General features: G+C 44.3%; 1 protein-coding gene across 1 annotated transcript in view; it reads left to right on the top strand.

Moving 5' to 3' along the window:
- The first annotated feature begins 1,038 nt into the window (after positions 1-1,038).
- Positions 1,039-17,164, top strand: part of LOC126177093 (rho guanine nucleotide exchange factor 10) — a 543,115-nt gene continuing 526,989 nt past the window's right edge. The window contains exon 1 of the mRNA XM_049924346.1: positions 1,039-1,228. The gene's annotated coding sequence lies outside the window, so the exon portion shown is untranslated. The remainder of the gene's footprint in view (positions 1,229-17,164) is intronic.

Genomic DNA, 17,164 nt, shown 5'->3' with positions numbered 1-17,164 from the left:
AGGAGAACCAGCCCGTATTCGCCGAGGCAGATGGAAAACCGCCTAAAAACCACCCACAGATTGGTCTGCTCACCGGGCGGATTCGTGTCGGCGACCAGGCGCTGCTGCCCGCTCCGGAAAGCGGCGCGTAGACCGATCGGCTAACCGGGCGGGCTAACATAGGCCTTAATTTGAGTTAGACATTTCTGAGAACGTACATTTGGAGCGCCGCATTGTACTGTAGTGAAACATGGACTGCGGAAAAATCGGAACAGAAGAGAATCGAACACTGAGAAGCAAAAAACAAATGGCTCTCAGCACTATGGGACTTAACTGCCGAGGTCATGAGTCCCGTAGAACTTAGAACTACTTAAACCTAACTAACCTAAGGACATCACACACATCCATGCCGAGGCAGGATTCGAACCTGCGACCGTAGCAGTCGCGCGGTTCCGGACGGAAGCGCCTAGAACCGCTCGACCACCGCGGTCGGCACTGACAAGCAGAAGGGACAATATGATAGGACGTATGTTAAGACATGAGGGAATGACTTCCACGGTTCTAGAGGGAGCTGTAGAGGGCGGAAGTTGTAGAGGAAGACAGGGATTGGAGTACATCCAGCAAATAAGTGTTACTCTTAGATGAAGAGGTTGGCACAGGAGGCATCAAACTAGTCAGAAGACTGCTGACAAAACAAAACGTGGCGTACGCTGTCGTATTAGATGAGCACGATCTTTGGACCTTGTACCCCGAACCAACGACTGGCTCTCGCTCAGTTCGCCACGCGGATGCCGTGCTCTGCTGGTGACCCTGACCTGGCCAAGTCGGCTGTCCTACGGTGCGGCCGCTGCCCCGCGCTCTAGGTGGCTGTCTGACTGGCTGACTGCTGTGTGTGTCGCTTGGCAGGTGCGGCGCGTGGAGCACGGCCACAAGCGGGTGCTGGGCGAGCTGAACCTGTCCGTGGAGGCGATGCTGATGCCGCCGTCGGTGGCGCCGCCGGCCGACCTGCTGGACGAGCTGCTGGCCGTCGGGCCCACCGACGACCTGCTGACGCCCGCCTCGCCCACGCACTCGCACTCGCAGGCGCACGAGGCCGACTCGGGGCTCGGCTCCTACTACAGCGGCGCCTCCTCGTCGCGCTCCTCCGCCTCCTTCCCCCGCCCGCCCCCGCAGCAGCAGCAGCAGCAGCAGGGCGGCTTCTGGAAGCGTCGCGGCTGGAAGCGCATCGCAGGGCTCGCCGCCGGAAAGAGTGAGTACCGCCGGTCTGTCTATATTACAGGCGCTGAACCGCGAATTTACTTTCACAACCTTTTCTTAAGAATTTACTTCATTTACTAGCGATTCAACAAGAACATTAACACATTCAATCACACTATGTAAGCGTGGAAGTAGTTGCCAGTGGGCAACTGATGAAAACAAATTAGTTTCAATAAATGGAAATTTTATTCCTAAAAGCTTTTTTTCTAAACAGATTTAAAATTATAATCAGAAAGCACCCTCTATAAAGGGTGTTACAAAAAGGTACGACCAAACTTTCAGGAAACATTCCTCACACACAAATAAAGAAAACATGTTATGTGGACATGTGTCCGGAAACGCTTAATTTCCATGTTAGAGCTCATTTTAGTTTCGTCAGTATGTACTGTACTTTCTCGAGTCGCCGCCATGATTTCATACGGGATACTCTACCTGTGCTGCTAGAACATGTGCCTTTACAAGTACGACACAACATGTGGTTCATGCACGATGTGTAACACCCTGTATTACAGGGGGTGAACCGTCAATTTACTTTCAAAACCTTTTCTTACAAGGAAACCTCCCCATCGCACCCCCCTCAGATTTAGTTATAAGTTGGCACAGTGGATAGGCCTTGAAAAACTGAACACAGATCAATCGAGAGAACAGGAACAAGTGGTGTGGAACTATAAAAAATAAGCAAAATATAGAAACTGAGGAGTCCACGCGCAAGATAAGCAACATCAAGGATCGTGTGAGGTCAAGAGCGCCGTGGTCCTTTGGTTAGTGTGAGCAGCTGCGGTACGAGAGGTCCATGGTTCAAGTCTGCCCTCGAGTAAAAAGTTTAATTTTTCATTTGCAGACAATTATCAAAGTCCAGCCACTCACACATAATCAACTTACCTCTCCAAAATTCCAGGACATGTTCAGATTTGCTTGGACATATGCAGGATTTGACGATCTACACACGGAAAAATTTGAAAACGTTAAAAACATATGTTTTGACAGAGCACAGGGAAAACTGTGCGACTGTGAAACTGTTGCATTCATTTTTTGCAGTTTATGTGACAAACTCTTACGTTTTCATGACTTTTTTGGGAGTGTTTATCACATCCACAAGAAAACCTAAGTCGGACAAGGTAGAAGAATCTTTTTACCCATTCACCAAGTGTACAAGTTAGGTGGGTCGACAACATATTCCTGCCATGTGACGCACATGCCGTCACCAGTGTCGTATAGAATATATGAGACGTGTTTTCCTGTGGAGGAATCGGTTGACCTATGACCTTGCGATCAAATGTTTTCGGTTCCCATACTTTTCGTATGTCCGTCCTTGTGGTTGGAGACCAGGGGGACTTGGGCCATTCACTTGTGTAAGAAAATGAAACACATACATCTTGTGGTGTAGTTCGTGTTGTGTCCGTGCTTGCTACGAAAATAGGATGAGAAGTTCCGCCTTCTGTAAGACACATCTTTTTGTTTCACCCATACATGTTTCAGCACTTTTGTGCTATCGTCAGTGGGTTTAATTTTTAACTGTAAAATTGCATTATGTCAAAGTTCCATTTCTAGCTTAATTGGCGAAAAGTGGGTGTTACCACCAGTTAACATACCTTACATGAGAACGCAGCATGTCATTCTCAATGGAGAGAAGTCTTCCGAAGCAAGAGTGATTTCAGGTGTGCCAAGTGTCATAGGACCGTTGCTATTCACAATATACATAAATGACCTGGTGGATAACATCGGAAGTGCACTGAGGCTTTTTGCGGAAGATGCTGTGGTACATCGAGAGGTTGTAACAATGGAAAATTGTACTGAAATGCATGAGGATCCGCAACGAATTGACGCATGGTGCAGGGAATGGCAATTGAATCTCAATGTAGACAAGTGTAATGTGCTGTGAATACGTAGAAAGAAAGATCCCTTATCATTTAGTTACAATATAGCAGGTCAGCAACTGGAAGCAGTTAATTCCATAAATTTACTGGGAGTAGGCATTAGGAGTGATTTAAAATGGAATGATGATATAAAGTTGATCATCGGTGAAGCAGGTCCCAGACTGAGAGCCATTGGAAGAATCCTAAGGAAATGCAGTCCAAAAAAAAGAAAGTAGTTTGCAGTACACTTGTTCGCCCACTGCTTTTATATTGCTCACCAGTGTGGGATCCGTACCAGACAGGGTTGATAGAAGAGATAGAGAAGATCCAACGGAGAGCAGCGCGCTTCGTTACGGGATCATTTAGTAATCGCGAAAGCGTTACGGAGACGATAGATAAACTCCAGTGGAAGACTCTGCAGGAGACACGCTCAGTAGCTCGGTACGGGCTTTCGTTCAAGTTTCGCGAACATACCTTCACCGAGGATTCATGCAGTATGTTGCTCCCTCCTATGTGTATCTCGCGAAGAGACCATGAGGATAAAATCAGAGAGATTAGAGCCCACACAGTGGCATACCGAGAATCTTTCTTTCCACGTACAATACGAGACTGGAATAGAAGGGAGAACCGATAGAGGTACTCAAGGTACCCTCCGCGGAATATGGATGTAGTTGTTACTGTTGATTTATTTTGGTAGCTATTCTGCTACACAATATACAACTTGCCATCTACAAACAGCAAAACATAATTGATTTTTCTGTTTGTTATGCATTTACCAACGGAAATGTCTGTCACGTTTTCTGTGTGCAACTTACAGTTTTGAAGTTGTGGTGCGTTCTCCTGTGTTGTTGGCGAAGTAAATAGGCTTAATTCTTAACCTATGGTGGCTTGGCACTGCACTTTCTTAGATTTCTCCAAACATAGGCGGAGTTTTCGCTGCCATTACGCGTTGTTGCGGCTGTGTGGTGTTCATTTGTTTCGTAGCATGTTTTGCCGGGTGAGGCGCGCGGGTTTGATTTGTATTTGGCGTCAGTGGTGTATGGGTTGTGTGGGTTTGCCTGTGTTATTGAGTACAGAAAGAGAGAGCCGTCCTTATGATTTCATTAACTGTAAGGCTACCACTTTCGGTGCTTCAGAGCACAATCTTCAGGGCTTAGTTGATGCCGAGGGAGTTAACACTATCCGTGTACACGAAGCACGTGTGGCCAACATCTGTAACTCGTTTTCGCCGACTACCTGCAACCCCAATGTTTCCAGAATGAGATTTTCACTCTGCAGCAGAGTGTGCGCTGATATGAAACTTCCTGGCAGATTAAAACTGTGTGCCGGACCGAGACTCGAACTCGTGACCTATGCCTTCCGCGGGCAAGTGCTCTACCATCTAAGCTACCCAGGCACGACTCACGTCCCGTCCTCACAGCCTTACATCTGTCAGTACTTCGTCTCCTACCTTCCAAACTTAACAGAAGCTGTCCTGCGAACCTTGCAGAACTAACACTCCTGCCAGCAACACCATTGCTTCGCCTTGCCCGTCACACGCCCCCCTCTGCCCGCACCTTCCTACGCCGTCTGAGTTGCGACAGCGGAAGTAAAGGGCTCGTGGCGCGGACGGAGTGAGTGTCTTGCGAAAACGGGCGATGTGTCTCACCTCTGCCTGCCCGCCTGTGCGAACCATTTCGTTGCGGAAAAGCTGCGGGCGAGTACTGCAAGAAACTCTGAATTGGTGTGCTGCAGGCACGATAAAACTGCCCGTGTTCATTGTTGAGTGATAAACGAAACACACTTAATGTAAAATGTGTGCAGAACTGTTCCTGCAAGACTTTAAAACAGAATGGTTTGGCAAAACCTACAGCAAAGTCTGCAATGCGAAACATACGGTAGTTCCAGTTTTCAAGAAGGTTAGCCGAGTAGATGCGGAAAACTATAGGCCTATATCTCTGACATCGATGTGTTGTAGCATTTTAGAACATGTTTCTGCTCGCGTATCATGCCATTTCGGGAAACCCAGAATCTACTCTGTAGGGATCAACATGGATTCTGGAAACAGCGATCGTGTGAGACCCAACTCGCTTTATTTGTGCATGAGACTCAGCAAACAGAATACAGCACGTTGTTCTCAATGGAGAGACGTCTACAGACGTTAAAGTAACCTCTGGCGTGCCACAGGGGAATGTTATGGGACCATTGCTTTTCACAATATATATAAATGACCTAGTAGATAGTGTCGGAAGTTCGATGCGGCTTTTCGCGGATGATGCTGTAGTATACAGAGAAGTTGCAAGATTAGAAAATCGCAGCGAAACGCAGGAAGATCTGCAGCGGATAGGCACTTGGTGCAGGGAGTGGCAACTGACCCTTAACATAGACAAATGTAATGTATTGCAAATACATAGAAGAAATATCTGGGAGTATGCGTACGGAACAATTTGAAGTGGAATACACCGTTGCAGGCGCTCCTGTCTGTGATGCAGCGTCAAGGGTAGCCGCAGACACGGTCTCCGAGCTGATAGTCCATGCTGCTGCAAACGACGTCGAACTGTTCGTGCAGATGGTTATCATCTTGTAAACGTACCCATCTGTAGAGTCAGCTATTTCTACAATATGATAAGTCCGGTAGGCGATGATGTCTCTGTCGATGAAACTTTCGAGGCCAGGAACATTGGGGACACCAGTACCACCACGCACAATGGCTACAGTAAGCCACCCAGTACCTTGTGCAACATATACTGAAGTTCATTTTGCAACCATGAAATATACATGGACCATCCACAAGTGCTGTTGAAGCAATGTTTTTTATAGCATTTTTCTTCTTGTCAGCGGCAGAAGTCGTTAACTCAATGTTCTCAATTGTTTTGTAAACTGTTCTTCGCGCGCGGCGGCGGTAGCGTCTGTACGTCATCGTAGCGGCGATGAGAACATTGAGTTAACGACTTCTGCCGCTGACAAGAAGAAAAATGCCATAAAAAACATTGCTTCAACAGCACTTGTGTATGGTCCATGTATATTTCATGGTTGCAAAATCAACTTCAGTGTAGACAATAATGATACATTTGCACAAGGTAATGGGTGGCTTACTGTAGCCATGCGGATAAGATGCCTGTCATCTCGACTGCTAGTGATACGAGGCCGTTGGGATCCATCACGGCGCTCCGTATTACCCTCTTGAACCCAGCGATTCCATATTCTGCTAACAGTCACTGGATCTCGACCAACGCGAGCAGCAATGTCGCGATACGATAAACCGCAATCGCGATAGGCTACAATCCGACCTTTATCAAAGTCGGATACGTGATGGTACGCATTTCTCCTCCTTACTCGAGGCAACACAACAACGTTTCACCTGTGCAACGGCGGTCAACTGCTGTTCGTGTATGAGAAATCGGCTGGAAACTTTCCTGATGTCAGCACGTTGTGGGTGTCGCCACCGGCGCCAACCTTGTGAGAATGCTCTGAAAAGCTAGTCATTTGCATATCACAGCATCTTCTTCCTGTCGGTTAAATTTCGCATCTGTATCACGTCATCTTCGTGGTGTAGCAATTTTAATGGCCAGTGTGTAACATAACGAGGTGGCAACACGAAAAAACGGGATGTAAAATAAGAGATGGCACGAGCGTGAGCCACGTACGGCTCCGTATCATGCGAGTTTCGCGCGAGCGATGCTCTAGAGTCTAGGGAATCGTCCTGTTATTCATTTTACTCGATTTAAGGAGCCTTCGGAAAGCCATAAGGACAATTTTTGATTAAAAGTCCCGTTAGCATTCTCAGAGGAAAAAAAGGAGTGGGTGTCGCCATGGCTGTACATGAAGGTGCAGGCGTTGCCTTGCCGTCGGTCGCAGCTCGGCGTGGGAACACTTCGTCTGTATGCGCGAGGCGGTAACCGCCTGTACGCGCTCGGCAATTTCGCGGCGCCAGGCGCCGTTATGCGGCGGACAAACGAACCGGCCAACTGCCAAGCGGCGAGGCTATTGTTTCAGAAGCTGGCCATCAGCCCCCATAAGGGAAACTTCAGTACCTGTTGACCGAGCGCAGTCTCATGCACGGCTTTAAGCGTTTCCTCCCTCCGCTTTGTCTGAAGTAACGAAAGTTTTCGGAGACGCGATTCAGTTGAACTAACTAATTTAAGTGACAGGAATGAAACAGATGTAGACAGCAGTCGTCAGGAAAGGACAATTTCATTTTGTATGAAGATGGCATCGGTTCTTTCGGACATATCGTTAAGGCTAACCGGCTTGATGACGTTCTTCAGTGCGGATGCACACGATTTGCCTGAACTCTTACGGGACTCGTTGGATTGTCTGCCGCGAGTAATGGGTATAATGGCAGGGGCACTATGAATGTAGTGTGTGGACTGTAAGTTGAGAATGTGGGTCTCACGGGGAGCGTGCCGGCGATAAGTCCCTGCAGTCGCACTATCCTCTGTGACCTCGGTGGCTCGAATGGGGTGCCGGCACGGTAACTCAGCGTGTTCGGTCAGAAGGTTAGCTGCCCTCTGTGATTAAAAAAACTGAGTTAAAGGATCAACAACGAACTGAAACGGGTGTCTTTCGACGGCCGCACCGAGCAGATGAAACGCACGAAAACGAACAAAATGAGATTAAAAAAAAATGGATGGAGCGTCTGCCATGTAAGCTGGAGATCCCGGGCTCGAATCCCAGTCGGGGCACACATTTTCAACTGTCCCCGTTGATGTATATCAACGCTCGTCAGCAGCTAATGGTATTGATTTACTTGTAATTTCGCTTCATTTTATGGTGGAAACTGAATCTGTTACTGCATGGGATTCATGCTTCGAAAAAAAAAATACATATGTGCTATAGAGAGTGCTGTATGAGAATATTAGTCCTTTTTTCTACCACACGAGTGAAAATAGTACCGTGGAACCGGCGTCTGGCCGATACTGAAAATCGACTACGTCATTGATTGGAAACCGATGATCAAGTCATTCCCAGCATAACTTGCACAAATATTACTGCAAGATACTTTCAATTACAAGTAATATATGTGAAGGCCGCTTTGCCTTTTGTTCAAAGTCAATTTAATGATTGAACACGCAAGCATTTAAGGGGAGCTCGAACGATGAAAATGACAAAATTAACTTTTTTTGGTTTTCCATTACAAAATTATTTGGAGTTTTCTGAATAAAACAAAACAAGTTTCACCCTTGCAAGTGAATTCTAACGCGCCGCATAAACGTTTGTAGCGACTTGGTGTGTCACCTCTGACGGCGCCGCTCCCTGGCTGCAAGCAGGGTATCTTTGCGGAATTAGTGTTTTGTTTTCCAACGTTGTCTGTCTTTATCTCTGTGACAAGTGACTGTTCATAGCGGTAAACATAAACGCTATACCGTATGTGTTGACTTGTGGAGTTTGCTCTGTGTTGTTTAGCTGTTCAGTTTTGCGCATTTGACGAATTTTGCTTGTACCTGTTTTACGTATTTGGTTTGTGGATATCAATATGCCCCGTTTCAGCAGTCGAGTGTTTAAGAAAAGGCACAATGAGTGGATGAAGAAATCTTTTGTTGTTTCGAAGGGAGATGATGATCAGACTGCTTCACCAACAACTCCAAATGAATGTGATAGAACTTCTTCCAGCCAGAAACTTTGTGACAGCAAATAAAAATTTGAAAACTATGAAAGTGACAGCAATGATGTGAATGAAGTAATTAACATTTCCTTGCTCTGTAATATTTTGAGACATAACGTATTATGCTGCAGAAGTTTCGTTTTCTAATTCTAACAGTATTCCTCGTAGTGGTAATAATGGAAAGAAGGTCTATGATATAAATGTTCGACTAGTGTATGGCTTGCGTTGCATTGGCAAGAGCAGTTCTGCAGGGACAACGGTATGTGGAATTATGAACTTGGCAAAACCACCAACCAAGTTTGCATTTTATAATGAATTGGTGAGATGTTCTGCTGAAGATATCGCTCAAGCAATGAAGAAAGCAGTTGAAGAAGCTGTGACAGATAATGGGAATTGTAGAGATTTAACTGTTGCTTGAGATTGATCATGGCAACGTAGAGGTCATAAATCTATAAATGGAGCTGTGACAGCTACCAGTGGAGACAGTTGCAAAGTAATTCGTGTTGCTATTCTCTCAAAACATTGTAGCTGTAAGGGCAATACCAAGGACGAACATGGTGAAAGTTGTGAAGCAAATTTTCACGGCCCGAGTGGACCGATGGAAGTATAGGGAGTGAAAGCAAGTTGTTCCAGATCACAGGAGTGGCACAACGTACGATACACTAACTATCTAGGAGATGGTTATTCTAAGGGATATAAAGCTGTAGAGGAACTCAAACCTTATGACAATGAAATACACATTAAAAAACAGGAGTGCATTGGACATGTGCAGAAGCGCATGGGGTCTCGCTTGCGCAAACTAAAGCAGACATTAGGATCTCAGAAGCTTAGTGATGGTAAGACCCTTGTAGGAAGAGGAATATTGACAGATGAAGCAATTGATGGATTGCAGAGGTATTATGGGTGTGCAATTAGGCAAAATACAAGAAGCATTGAGTATATGAGGGGAGAGAGAGAAAAAAAAGGCTCTGAGCACTATGGGACTTAACTTCTGAGGTCATCAGTCCCTTAGAATGTAGAACTACTTAAACCCAACCAGCCTAAGGACATCACACACATCCATACCCGAGGCAGGATTCGAACCTGCAACCGTAGCGGTCGCGCGGTTCCAGACTGTAGCGCCTAGAACCGCTCGGCCACACCGGCCGGCATGAGGAGAGCAGTATGGGCTTTATTTTTTCATACTGCATCAACAAATGATCACCCACAACATGCACTGTGCCCCACAGGTATGACTCATGATATAAGTACCGATCAGGAAAGGAATATGCCCATAAAAACAGTTTGTCAAATGCTGTAATTGATGTAATTAAGCCCATATTCAGAGAGTCCTCACAGCCAAGTTTATTGGAAAAGTGTTTACGTGGGAAAACACAAAATCCAAATGAGAGTGTAAATAATTTAATTTGGATTAGGATTCCCAAAAGAGTATTTGTACATATAAAAACATTGCGTTTTGGAGTGTATGATGTAGTGGCAACATACAATGAAGGAAACATGATCAAATGTGATGTGCTGAAACGTTTAGGTCTCCAACCAGGAGACAACACCATTTCCACAATGCACCTAATTGATGAAGAAAGACAAAGAGGTGCAGGGAGAAGAGACAAAAGCCTACAACATGCAGCAAAAGGGAAGAAAAGACCAGTGAAAAGGAAACTAACACTGGAAAAAGAAGAGTATGCTGATAATACATCATATGGTGCGGGAACGTATTAAAAAACTTTGGAAACCGTTTCCCGTAACTTTACAATTTTCACCTTTGAGGAATATTTCCTCAAAAACTGCTAACGGTATATCAATGAAATTTATACACAATGTTGGTTACTTCTTTTACTTCATTTTTTAACAAATTGTAAAAAAAATATTGTATAGTTCAAGAGTTATTGAAGAAAAAACTGCAACATTTTAGAGAGAAAAAATAAACATCTGTTTAAAAAAATTGTAAAACAAAAACTAATAAATATTTCTTAACATGGCATTACAACTTTGCATAGAAATATTCACTGAACATGTAGTCCAAATTTCAGAGCAATACGTTTATTGGTTTTAGAGAAAATGTTCCTTCTATTTGCTAAAATTAACATGGAGGAGATTGATCGTTCCGGCTCCCCTTAATTCGACAGATGAAGTCGGTCGTATTCTTGATGTGGTGCTCACAATGACCGACCTGCGTACTAAGGAGGCTGGCCAGATGTTCAGCTAGTCTACGTCGGCGATGGTGCTTACGATGCGACGTAGAGGAGTGCGCTCCTTATGCAATCGTGTAGTCTGTCCTGGATTTTATCGGCAAGCGATAATGTGTTTCATAGGTACGGAAAAAAAAACATTCAGAGGCTGAATTTGTTCAGTGGTTTCAGATGGTATGAATTACAACGTCACACATTTTTCAGGAGGGACAGTTTGCTCTTGATTTTTTATACGCAGACCAGGAATCATGCAAAAGCAAGTTATTTTTACCATCAACAAGTTATTTTTTACCAGCAGTTGGCCAAAAGCAGTGCTCTTGCCATAGTTGCAATCCACTAAACCGCCAGTTTCCCCTCTTGTTTGCTGTGACGTAAAATGGTCTGCTGCTCTTGTAAGATCACGCACACGAGAAAGTATCATAGGGTGGGATGGGGGGCAGCATAATAAATAACTTTGTGCCAATTAACCAGGCAGATCAACAGTAGGCAAAATTGTACACGAATGCTTTAAGGCATTGGTGTTAGTTGATCATGATACAACTCTCTTGGTATCTCAGATTTCCAGTGTTTCTTTCACATGCATTTCTCTCCAAATCCGGTTTAGTCGTAGTTCATAACAAATTCCTTACTGAACTATGAGATAAGGTTGTTTATCTCGTTTAGAGATTTTCTCGTTGATTCCGCAGCTTGCTGTGCATCTTCAAGTTGACGCTTTGAAATTTCGTTATTTTATGTCTTCCAATCCTGTAGCTCTGTTCGAGGTTACGCAGCTGCTTCCCTTGACATCACTATAATGCGTGTCGCGCGCAGTTTGATGTGCATAACGTATTAGGTCATTATCATCCATATCCTGTAAATTGTATCAAGCATCCTTGAAAAGTGCAAACACCAGTTTTTGTAACGGGTGCGCCTTTTTCTTTTACTATGCTGTGGATAATCTTCCGTTTACGTAATTATTTTTAGTACCCGCTCTGTGGACAACGATTGTTCTTTACTGTGTTTCACTGGACGTGGGATTTGTGGCTCCTCGTCCCTGTCCGACAAGGATGGTGAACTACGTGGTTCGGCACTTGCTTCAGTATCACTTTCACTTGTTAAGCACGTATCGTCATTATTATAATCTTCATGTACATTGTCTGCATAGTCGGGCGTACACATCATACATACCACCGACTCATCTTGCAGAAACGTTAATATTTCGTTTGCCACGTCTTTCACACTCTGTCAAATTCCTTGTTCCTTTTGACGAAATATAAATTTCGGCAACTGTTGTAGGAGATATTTGCCATTGCTCTGCTTTGGCACTGTTGAGAGTTGCTCGCCACTGAGCATTTCCACGACGCTCCGTAGCCTCGTGCCGTGCTCACCGTTGGATACATGCAGTCCCGCCCCCTGTTGTCATTAGCAGCCAGTATTGGGTTGCGTGGTAGCCAATATGTGGGGCGTCGAATGGCGTAAACATCACTGCCTTTTGCGACCTCGCACTCGAGGGGTTCTTCGTAAGCAGTAGAGTATTTGAGAATTAGAATAAAATACCAGTAACTGTTGTACTTTTTTAATTTTAAAAACTATATCCGGTGGTATGTGTCAGGCGTTCAGAGGACACAGAACGGTTCAACGGACTTTTGGCATTAATTAAGGAGCACCAACCTTCTTCTGTTTATTCCACTGACAAAATTTTGAAAGAAAGTGGTTCCCTACCTACTGCTGCGATACCATTAGAACTAAATCCCGTACAACTGGTCTGGAATTTTGCAGAGAATAAGATTCACAGTCGTAGTAAGTCAAGCATCTCGCACTCGAAAACCAGAAAAAGTAACGGCTGGTACTTTTGCTACTAATGAATACACGACAGGTGTCATCATGATGACTGGTGATAGTCTTTGGACGTAGTGCTACTTCGGTGACTTGCGCGTGATATTTTATATTCGAGTAGCTTTTCAGTTGCACTCATAAGGCTGAGTAGACCCCCCTTCCAGACATAAAAAAAAAAAAAAAAAAAACGAGCGAGGTGACGCAGTGGTTAGCACACTGGACTTGCATTCGACGGTTCCAACCCGCGTGCGGCCATCCTGATTTAGCTTTTCCGTGGATTCTCTAAATCGCCTCAGGCAAATTGGTTCCTTTGCAAGGCCACGGCCGATTTCCTTCCCTAATCCGGTGGGACCGATGACCTCCCTGTTTGGTCCCCTCTCCCAAATCAACCAGTCAGTCGATTAACCAACGAACCACAAAAATTTGAAATGGTCTCCAGTATCTTATCGACCCTAGCCAAGAACGCTAGCCACTAAACCTCACGGTTAGTTCGTATTCGCTATTGTTTTATCACAATTTACTGTTTTAGTATTAGAAGACATGAAAGTTGAACTCTCTGTTACGGTGTTCTAAGTCAAGTTCGAAACTAAACAAGGAGCTATATAGAAGTATTCTCTAGTCTATAATAACTTAAGGATGGGAGTGCTGCGAGCCTGCTGGAAAAAAAATAAACGTATTGAGAGTTGTAGAGTTATACATACGGGAAAGACGCACACTGACGAAAGCATCAGAGATAAAACAGCCTGTAACCTCCCCCTCACTTATCGACCTTAATGACAGTGAAAAATTAAACCGCGTGTACCTAATGGAAATCTGGGAAAAGCAATCGTCACCGAAGTTAATCTGTCGGTAAAGAGGGAGGAAAGGGCTACATCTAAATGCAAGGAAAAATGCAAATGAAACTGGTGGAAATTAATTTTGAAAAGGGGTAAAGTTAATAAAGAAAGTAAATGTGCGGCCGTTACGTGAACAATTAACTAGCGGTAATTAGATATTTGAGATTTGGGGAAAATTACGGTCGCCAGTCCTAAGGACAATTACTATAGTAACTGAAAAAGAAAGGTTATTACACATATAATTAGCACTAGAAGCGTGGCAACTGAAGGTTGACACGTGTAGTGTGAAAACTGAAAGTTTGTCAGAAGTAATAAATTTCGCTACACTCTGACTTAATTTAGCAACAGAATTAATAAAACCGGAAAATCGAAAGTTAATTTAGTGACTAAAGTTTAGTGAGCTTTCTTTCTGAAGCACATCGAAATTCAGTAAAATACGGTTAGTCTTGGACTACCTCAACAATAATTTCAAAAGCTACTTGAATCTACGCAATTTAGAAATAAGAGATTTAACTTTGAACTTGAATTAAATGATTCTGAACAATTAACAATAGTAAAATTTAGTACGTACCAAGCTGAGCTGCAGTCACAGGTAAGCTAAAATACGGTAACAAAACTCGCATTCTTAATTTGTGCTTGTGTAATCGCAATATTGTAGCCAGCTATGAATACCTTAACTGAACTTTGAAATTAAAGCAGTGAAATCGAATGATGCTGCCGTTTGAATTTCAACGACACTCGGGTTCATTTCGGAAAAGGAAGGGACCCTGCTTGGTAATGCAATTGGGACAATGAGCAACAAAGGTTCATGCTAAGTTTCTGTAATTTTGTGGTGCAACAGTTTGAAAAGATGAGGTCTGCCATACAGTTCTAAAACTTTACGTGCGTCCAGTCTTCCTTGTTGGTGGATTGAAGATTTGAAGCCGTCGATCGAGGAGGTGGCGACAGTCACTCATTGTCGGCCGTCGCTGTTGCAGAAGCTGGATGTTGGCGCGCCTTCTTCTCGACACGGTCACCAGGCGAAACGGGCTCTTGATGTGCGCCAGCTAATGCTTCCCGTCCGCGACACCGTGTCAGAAACCATCATAGCAAGTCGAGCGCAATTACATGCTGCCCAACCCCGAAAGCGCGGCAACTCGCGGGAGCGTCACACAACACACCTGCTCCACCGCCCTACTCCAGCTAGACTCCCTCTGCCCGCGCTCCAAGCTACCAAAGATCCTAAACACTTTGGTTCTCGACACGACCTATCGATGTATTCGTTCGATAGCATAGTTTTTCCTAGGCCAGACCCAGCGTATAAATACAAATAATATTCTCAAAACAAATCAACATAAATGCATAAATATATATATATACAAACAGTAAAACAGTGACAATATATAAAGACACAGAAATGTCATATCTTCAGGTAACAAAATAAGGAAAAAAATTTATAGTGCAGCAGATGGAAACAGGAGGATATGCATTTCCGGCGTTACAAGAGGAACGGAAGCTCGGCCGGCATGGATGTACAATGTGAATGATACAGCCAAATATCATCTTGATGTACCATCGTCAGGGAAGAAAGAGAAGAGGAAGACCGGAGACTGCCTTGTTAGGTGGGGTGAATTAGGCCATGAGAAAAAGAGAGGCGGCATTGTAAGATAGAAAGGGATGGCGACAGATATGTGGGATGCGGCGACAGCTGTGCAGCCGTACCAGAGGGGGAGGATGGCCGTGTGTCACGTCAAAAAAAGTGTTTGATGACTCTTCCGAGGTTCTCGGGTCATCCGGCAGTACACCCGAGAACACTGGAGGCCTCAGATCGCATGTGTGCTGACTAGTGGTGGAGAGATGCTGTTGCGGACGAGGAAACTAAAAATAAAATAAAATCAGTCGGCATGTCATGCCGGACGGAAACAGCAGACGCGAATCAACAGATACTGAGACCTGGTAGTCAGGGTTTGGTTACGATTGTGGCCGGGGCCGTAGACAGCTGCTGTCGGTTGCCTTTTACAGTTATACACAATTTATTTTAAACCAGTAATTCCAGACGCAACAATAGATAAAAAAACCACAAGTTATTAATGAAGGAATGAACAACTGTGTAAAATAATAGTGTTCTCAGTGCGTTACAATTTAGCAAATCATCATAAAATACAGATACAACAGATAATGTTTTAAAAACAAGCCACTGTGATCACGGCTGAAGGCCTTATACGCCAAGAACGGCAATAAATTAAGAATGTTTAAGAACTCGCTGCAGTTTACAACTTACGAATTTTAAAATATTACAGGTGAGTAGCCACAAACACAGCAGAAGGCATCAGACGCCAGACATGGCAGTAAATAAGGTTTTAAGGCTTACTGCTAAAAATACCACTCGCAAATTAAATTTTTAAGGCAAATAACCACAATTACGCCTGAAGGCCTTACACGCCAGGAATGGTAATTATATAAAAAAAAATTAGAAACCTGCCGCAAAATAACAAACACAATAGCAAAGGTTAATTTTAAAAACCAAGCAACGGATCACCAAATGGGTGAAATAAAATGATGGTAAACGTTGTAACACAACTCTTACACTGCTAGATTTATTCCAGAAGGCGACCAGAACTATTAACTAGACATACATAACCTTTAATGTACGCATTAAAAGATATTATAATAAATAATTGAATAATAAAACACAGGGACCAGTCACAGACGGTGCTCCGGGAATCGACCTCTGAGAACAAACACTTTCGCGAGCGATCAGATAGGCAGCCAAGAGTTGCATTCACTTCACAAGATGGTAACTCAGACTAGTGGCAGTCTAACGAATGACTAATGATAACTTGCTGAAGCTACGTAACGTCCGACAAACCAATGCAACGATGGAACAATACGCCAAAGCCGGAACCAGCTGTCTGCACTACATCCCCAGAATACTGTGTTTAGAGTGCCCGGAATGAGAAAGGAACCACTACCACCAGAGTAGGAAAAATCACCAACCGGCCTAAAACCAAGGAAGCTGTGAAAACTACACGGTTTACCGGACAGCAGCGGCAAAGCGAAGAAACGTACACTGTCGTTACATACACCAACGCCCAGGGTAGGTAACTGGGGCGTTAGCAGCCAGCAGGCAGGAAAAATACCGCGGTTGAACTGAACGCATTGTAACAAACTGAACGCAGTAATAAGAAGTCGAGGAAAGCTAATCAGATCCGCCACCAGATTTAGGTGTTCCGTATAACTTCCTGTAATCGGAATAGGCAAATGCCGGGATGGTTCCCTTGAGAGGTCACGGCCGGCTTCCTTCCCCATCCGTGACACAATCCAAGCTTGCGCTCCTCCTCTAGTGACCTCGCTGTCGACGGGCCTTTAAACTCAGTCTTCCTTCCTTTCTTCCTTCGTCTCTGACGGAATTGCAGTGTCATCGGCGAACGCCAGTGTTTTGTTCATTCTTCCCGAACTTCAATTCCCTCTGCAAATTTCTCTTCTAGTTATAACTGTTGTCCACCTTCTGTACCAGTTGCAGATAACCTTTCGCTCACTGTATTTTATCCCTGCAAAAGATAATTTAGTATCGTTGCATGTCGTTTCTTTGCTGAGTACAGTTTACAGTATAATATTATCTGAACTCTCAGAAACTTAAATTCTACTTTACTGTATTTCATCCACACT

The sequence above is a fragment of the Schistocerca cancellata genome, chromosome 3 (genome assembly GCF_023864275.1).
Source record: "Schistocerca cancellata isolate TAMUIC-IGC-003103 chromosome 3, iqSchCanc2.1, whole genome shotgun sequence".
NCBI classification, from domain to species: domain Eukaryota; kingdom Metazoa; phylum Arthropoda; class Insecta; order Orthoptera; family Acrididae; genus Schistocerca; species Schistocerca cancellata.
The sequence above is the reverse complement of the archived record's forward strand: the minus strand, read 5'-3'. Positions and strand labels throughout refer to the sequence as shown.